Raw genomic sequence first — 7,035 nt, forward strand, 5'->3', positions numbered from 1 at the left:
TGTGAACACCAGACATGCACACAGTGCACATAACTGCATGTAGAATACACTTGTATACACAAAATAAAATAAATGTTTTTTAATATTAAATTTTCAGACAAGTGAATAGAACTGGACAATACTATATCAAGTGAGATAACCCAGTTCTAGAAAAAAAAATTGCATGCTCTCTGTCATATACAGATCCACAGATCCTCTTTCTCTCTCTGATGTGTGAGTGTGTGTGTGTGTGTGTGTGTGTTTATGTGGGAATGAATGTGACTAGAAGCCAGAGAAATGGAAAGAGACCAGGAACCAGGAGAAGGTGACAGAGACCCTCAGAGAAAGGGGTAGGAGAATATCAGAAAACATGTGATATGAGTGAGAGGGGAAACTGCAAGAGGGGCTTAAGTGGGTTGGGTGCTGCAAGGGGAGGGGCTTAAGTGGGTTGGGTGCTGCAAGGGGAGGGGCTTAAGTGGGTTGGGTGCTGCAAGGGGAGGGGCTTAAGCAGGTTGGGTCCTGAGAGGGGAGGGGCTTAAGTGGGTTGGGTCTTGTGAGGGGAGGGGGCTTAAGCAGGCTGGGTCCTGCAAGGGGAGGGGCTTAAGCAGGGGCTATGTGCAGACAAGTGTGGGACAGACAGGAGGGAGTGAGAGTAGGACCAACCTCTAACCTAAGTTATGTTAGGGTTCATACAACCCAAGTATGTATGAAAGTGTCGTAAGAGAACATGCAGCTTTGTAAGTGGATTTTAAAAAGAAAAAAGAAAATCTAGCTAGGTGTGATTCTGTACGTTTGTGTTCCTGGCTCTTGGAAGATGGAGGAAGGAGAAGCAAGAGTTCAGGGACAACCTTGGGTACAATATGAAGTACAGAGGCTAGCGTGTACTGTAGAAGACTCTGTCAAAATAGACAGAGACAGACAGACAGACAGGCGCTGGCAGGTAGGTAGATAGATAGCAATGTAGGGTTGCGGGTGAATAGATAGATGATAGAGATAGATAGATAGATAGATGATAGATGACACATACAGATAGACACAGACATACACACAGACAGGTAGGTAGGTAGATAAGTATTACAAAGTGGCATATGCCTGTAATCCTAACACTTGAGAGGTGAAGGCAGGAAGATTAGCAGTTCAAGTTTGACCTGACTGCCTAAGACAGTGACTCACAAGAATAAGTAATAATAATTATTAATAAATAATGACTTTTTTCCCAGAGTCTCTTTGTGTGTGTGATACATGCTCTAGCAGTGCTCACACACCTGAAGGCATCAGCCCTTTGCTGTGGTTATGGAATGAGACTTGCTACTCGAGGGTCCAGTTCCCTGCCACCACCCCTGCTCGACCACTGCTACTCTCCATGAAGCAGGCTCAGTTGTAGAAGTTTAGCCCAGGAAAGGTCCCCCGGGGCTCCACCGCTAACTCCCAACGCATGGTTAGGCACCATTAATAGAAAGATTGTGTTCTCAGTGATTCCTAATTAACAGGGCGACACAGCAGCCTCTTCAGATTCCACTCAAGGCAGCAGAGTAGCGACTAACTGGCCACACGCTGCACGGTAGGAAGACTTCCAGTTTTAGAGGATTTTGCTGGTGAGTCATTAAGTTAAAAAAGGAAATCCATATTGGTAATAAATCTTTTTAGAAGTACTCTGTGTTCTTTTTAAAAATTGATTGTTTCTAAGTGGCTACTTTGACTAACATCAAAAGAACAGACTTCTGATGTGATTCAAATTGGTGCTTTCTGAGAAACTGTTCCTAGTTGTGTTTCTGTTTCAAAGTTGGCACAGAAGATTCTTTTTTTTTTTAATATTTTACTTTACACACGTAGATTTTTGTAGATAGGAGCATGTCAGTGCAGGTGTCTGGGGAGAGCAGAAGGTATCAGATATCCTATGATCTGTCTGATGTGGTTGCTGGGTTCCAGGCCTCAGGAAGAACAGCCAGTGCTCCTATCCACTGAGCTACCACTCCAGCCCAGCACCAGAGATTTCTTATGAAGGATACTTCCAAAGGCTTAAATTTCCAATAAACTTTTTTTCTCCCTTTTCTTTACCATTTGTCTTTATGAGACAGGGTCTCCTTAGGTAACACTGGCTAGGCTGAAAGTTACTCTTTAGATCTCTTCACAGATCTGTTTTTATTTTGTTTTGTCTGCTTGCTTGTTTGTTTTTGAAACAATATCACTATATAGCTGTGACTGGCCTAGAACTCACTAAGAGACTACGCTGGCTCTGAACACACGGAGATCCACCTGCTTTTGGCTCTTGAGAGTGAAATGTTCCACCATGCTTCGTCCTCTTTTGTTATTAATTATAGTTTATTTGTATGTGTGTATGTGTGTGTTGTGGATAGCCCTGGGCTTGTATTTTGATGCTAATTCCACTCCTCAGAGGGGCTGCAGATGAGGAGTTGCCTTGTGAACCTTCTCCCCACCTTAACTTTTCAAATAAAGGCTTGAGCCAATGATTGGGCAGGAGGAAGTGGGAGGACTGAGAGTCTAGGGGGAGGAGCGAGGGGAGATCAACAGAGAGGTGGCAGAGAGAGAGATGCTTGTGGCCTGGAGAAAACGCAAGTTATCTGGGATAATATAGATGGAAATAGAGAAGTGTAGTGGGAGATCTGACCAGTCTAGGCTTGTAGCTTCTTTTGTTAACTGATTGAGTTGAGTTTTCTTTTACTGGGGAATTGGGTTGGAAACAAAGTAGCAATGTGTGTGGGTATGGGAGGGCATATACCTGCCACAGTAAGGAGGAGGGCAGAGGGTAGCTTGTGGAAGCTGGTTCTCTCCTTCCGTTATTGCAGAGATTCTCAGCCTGTGCGTTACAACCACTGTGGGAGGAGGGTCCAATGACCATTTCCCAGGGGTTACCTTAAGACCATTGGAGAACACGGCTATTTACATCACGGTTTAGAACAGTAGCACAATTACAGTTATGAAGTAGCAATGAAAATGATGTATGGTTGGGGGGGGGGGTCACCACAACATGAGGAGCTTTATTAGAGAATGGTAGCATCAGGAGAGCCACTGAATCATGGGTTCCTGGGATTGAAGCCATGTTGTCACTTAGCATGCACCCAAGCCATCTTTTAGCGCTTTCCTTTTTTAAACATTATTTTTGTTTTATGTATATGAGTATTTACTTTGTGTGTATGTCTGTGCACCACTTAATGTGCCCAGTGCTCAGGCAGGCCAGAAGAGAGTGTTAGATCCCCTGGAACTGGAGTTCCAAGCGATTGTGAGCTACATGTGGGTACTGAGAACTGGATATAGGTCCTCTGGGAGAGCAGCCAGTGCTTTGAAGCACTGTGCCATCTCTCCAGCCCCGCCTTAGTATTTTCACTGTTTAATACTATATATGATAAACATTTGCCAGTCCTGTGACTGAATGTAGTAGATGTGACAAAACTGGGGTATCGTATTCAGTGTTCTATTGCTGTGAGGAGACACCCTGACCACAGCAACTCTTAAAGAAGAAAGGACTCTTATTTTTTAAAAAAATGGGGCTGGCTTACTGTTTCTGAGGCTTAGTATGTTATCATCATGGCGGGGACCGTGGCAGCAGGCAGGCTGACCTGGTGCTGAAGAGTAGCTGAGAGTTCTGGGTCCAGATCCACAGGAGGCAGGAAGAGAGAGACACCCGGCCTAGCTAGGGTTTCTGAAACCTCAAAGCCATGCAGGTGTCTGGGGAGAGCAGAAGGTATCAGATATCCTATGATCTGTCCCAGCGACACACTTCCTTAAACAAGGCCACATCTCCCAATTCTTTCAAATAATGCCACTCCCTAAGTATTCATACATAAGAAACTATGGGAGAGCGGGTTTTGAAACCACCATGGGGGCATTATCCGGTGTAGATCACAGCAGCCTTAGCTCTCGGGGCAGCGCATGCGCACTGCGCTACTCAGGCCCTCACGGCAACAAACACTTTGAACAGCTCTGCTCAGTTTCTAGACAATCACAAGTCATAAATTGAAGAGTTTTTGCTATGCATAAAATCTCCTGTACTTACAGAAACAATGATTTAATTAGTGAAAATAAAGATTTATAACATTTCTCTACTGTCATCCTTCAGGAGCATGTATGAGATTAATGTATGTTTGGATTGTATTGTATTTACATGTTTGATTTTTAGCATCGCTGTTTTGAGTCTGTGTCAGGACTTTAGGGCAGGTAGACAGGCGTGAAATGGCAGACAGGAAATCCGGGGAGAAGCTGGCTGAGGCGGTGCAGCAAACCGGAACCACTGGAATCATGGAGGGAAAAGTTCCCAGAACGCGGCTGAAAACTGATCAGCTGAAGAAGCTGCAGGCCTCCCAACAAAGCCCACAGGATCTCCAAGTCTAGAGCGACCATAGATGGTCAGAAAATAGAGGAAGCATCTGCTTGATCCACCAGAGACCCGATCAAGTAAGCCGGAGGCCATCATTGCGGCTCCTGCTCCAAACACTGCGTCAGTAGCCGCAGCTTCCATTGAGGACAGATGGAGAAGCAGAAGACATGCTTCCAGAAACAAATCTGAGAGTGGAGAGCCCTGCAGGGGAAACGCCAGCGTTAGCTGGACCAAACTCCCCTCATAGAGGAAGGCACGGGTTTTCCGATAACCAGAGCGGAGGGAAACAAAGATAAAATCTCATCTTGGAACGTTCATGACCAGGACGGTTAATAACATATCTTGAGGAGGCTGGAGAGATGGCTCAGCAGTTAAGAGCACTGACTGCTCTCCCAGAGGTCCTGAGTTCAACTCCCAGTAACCACATGGTAGCTCACAACCTTCTGTAATAGGATCTGATACCTTCTTCTGGTGTGTCTGAAGACAGCTACAGTATACTTTTATATATAAAATATATGAAAAATAATTAAAAAATAATATATCTTGAGAGTGGGTGTGTGTGGGTACATAGTTACAAGGAACAGTCTCCTTTATAAAGGTTGTTGTTATTTCCTGAGAAGAGTCTCACTCTCTCTCTTGAATTCACTACATAGACCAGGTTGGCCTGTCACACAGAGGTCTGCCTGCCTCTGTCTCCCAAGTGCTGGGATTGAAGGGGTGTAACACTCTACCCAGCTAAAGTTTATTTTTAAGAGTGTGTGTGCATGCATGTGTGCATGTGGGTATGTGGGTGTCCTCAACAGCTAGCAGCATCTGATCCTCCCGGAGTTGCAGTTGCAGGCAGTGGTGAGCAGCCGGAACGCTGGGAACTGAGCTTGGATCCGTGTTCTCCTAACCATGGAACCGCCTCCATTCCACACCTCAATCATCATCATCATCATCATCATCATCACCATCATCATCATTTGGCCTTTTACACAAAGACATAAGTAAAAACATACACAATGCGAAAGACTTAGAAAGGAGAAAGAAAACACATCTTATCCCAACACCAACCCCACCTTCAATATTTGGTGCATTTTCTCCATGCTTTTATATTTTTAAATAATCTTCCATGAAAGATCTTTCTTTCTTTCTTTCTTTCTTTCTTTCTTTCTTTCTTTCTTTCTTTCTTTCTTCCTTCCTTCCTTCCTTCCTTCCTTCCTTCCTTTCTTCCTTTCTTTCTTCCCTCCTTCCTTCCTTCTTTCCTTCCCCCCCCTCTCTTTTTTCGAGACAGGGTTTCTCTGTATAGCCCTGGCTGTCCTGGAAGACTCTGTAGACCAGGCTAGCCTCAAACTCAGAAAAATGCCTGCCTCTGCCTCCCAGAGTGCTGGGATTACAGGCGTGTGCCACCACCGCCCGGCTCTCTCTCTGTTCCTTCCTTCCTTTCTTCCTTCCTTTCTTTCATTTTTTGAGGGGTTGTTGATACAGGGTTTTTTTTTTTTATTTTTTTAAGATTGAATAGTACACTAATACATGAGAGTTTGAGAGTAGAGGGAACTTATGATTTACAGATTTCAAGACAGTTTCCAATCTTGTACTTCAGTAGTTAGTTTCCAAAGGTCATAGAAAATTAAAAAAAAATCAAAAATGGTAAAAGTAAAATTGATGTTTTAGTTGCTAATTTGAATTTCAATGACAATGACAACAATGACGATGAGCTATAAAATGAGTATGGCCTTGGGGTTAGAACAGAATTTCCAACAATTTCTGATGTGTCTTTAAACACTTCTGCTATTTTGTATCACATATTTGGGCAGTATTGACAATAAATTCCAAGTAGCAATCAAAGTAAGAGGCTAAGGACTATGTTTTACTGATAAACAAGGTTCTCCTGAAGGTTGGGGAAGAAGTATCCTGCTAGTCTCAGAGGGACAAACTGGCACCAGCAGTTGACTGACTCTTCAGACCACACCTCAGCCAACTTGAATATAGTGTCTCCCATAGACAGGCCTGGGTATTCATTTTGGGGTGATGTTCAGGTGATGGTCTTTAAAGAATGTTGAGGTCTTTTATTCCCCTTTCTTTTCTTGTCTAGAAAAAGGCAGGGACCAAGCCAGATTTCATGTGTTTTTAGTTTGTTAATCCAACAGCTAGTTACAAAGCTCTGTGCCTGTAATCAGAGCAGAGTCTTCAGTACTGCATTTGAAAGCCACCCACTGAGACCGACTGTGGAGAGGAGACAGTCTAAGGGAGTTTTATCTTGGCTAGCTAACATGCGTGGGGTGTGGCTGTGTGTAGCTTTGTGTGTGAGGACCTCCTGGTGTGTGTGTGTGTGTCTCTCTGTGTGTGTGTGTCTGTATTCCTGAAGTTGTTGTGGGTCCAGGTAATATAGAATCAGAATTCTTTAGTCTCACTTTTATTTTGCTTTGTTTTGTTTTTGAAATAGTTTCTCACTATATAGTCTAGATCTGGCTAGTCAAGAATTCACTATGTAGACCAGACTGGCCTTGAACTTCCTGTGATCCTCCTGCCTTTGCCTCTCAAGTGTGGGATTGTGGGTGTGACCCACTCTACTAAGTATGTGAGCACAGTAACAAGCCAGTTACCCAGCTTCCTTTGCCTCTTGTAGGACACCGAGGAAGTATATTTCTGTTATCACTGTTAAGGCCTAGGTAACTGTTACCTGGATAGCCTGCCATTATAAGGAAACCTTCTCACAAGTTTCTTCTGTTACCAGG

This window comes from Apodemus sylvaticus, chromosome 3, assembly GCF_947179515.1.
Source record: "Apodemus sylvaticus chromosome 3, mApoSyl1.1, whole genome shotgun sequence".
Taxonomy (NCBI): domain Eukaryota; kingdom Metazoa; phylum Chordata; class Mammalia; order Rodentia; family Muridae; genus Apodemus; species Apodemus sylvaticus.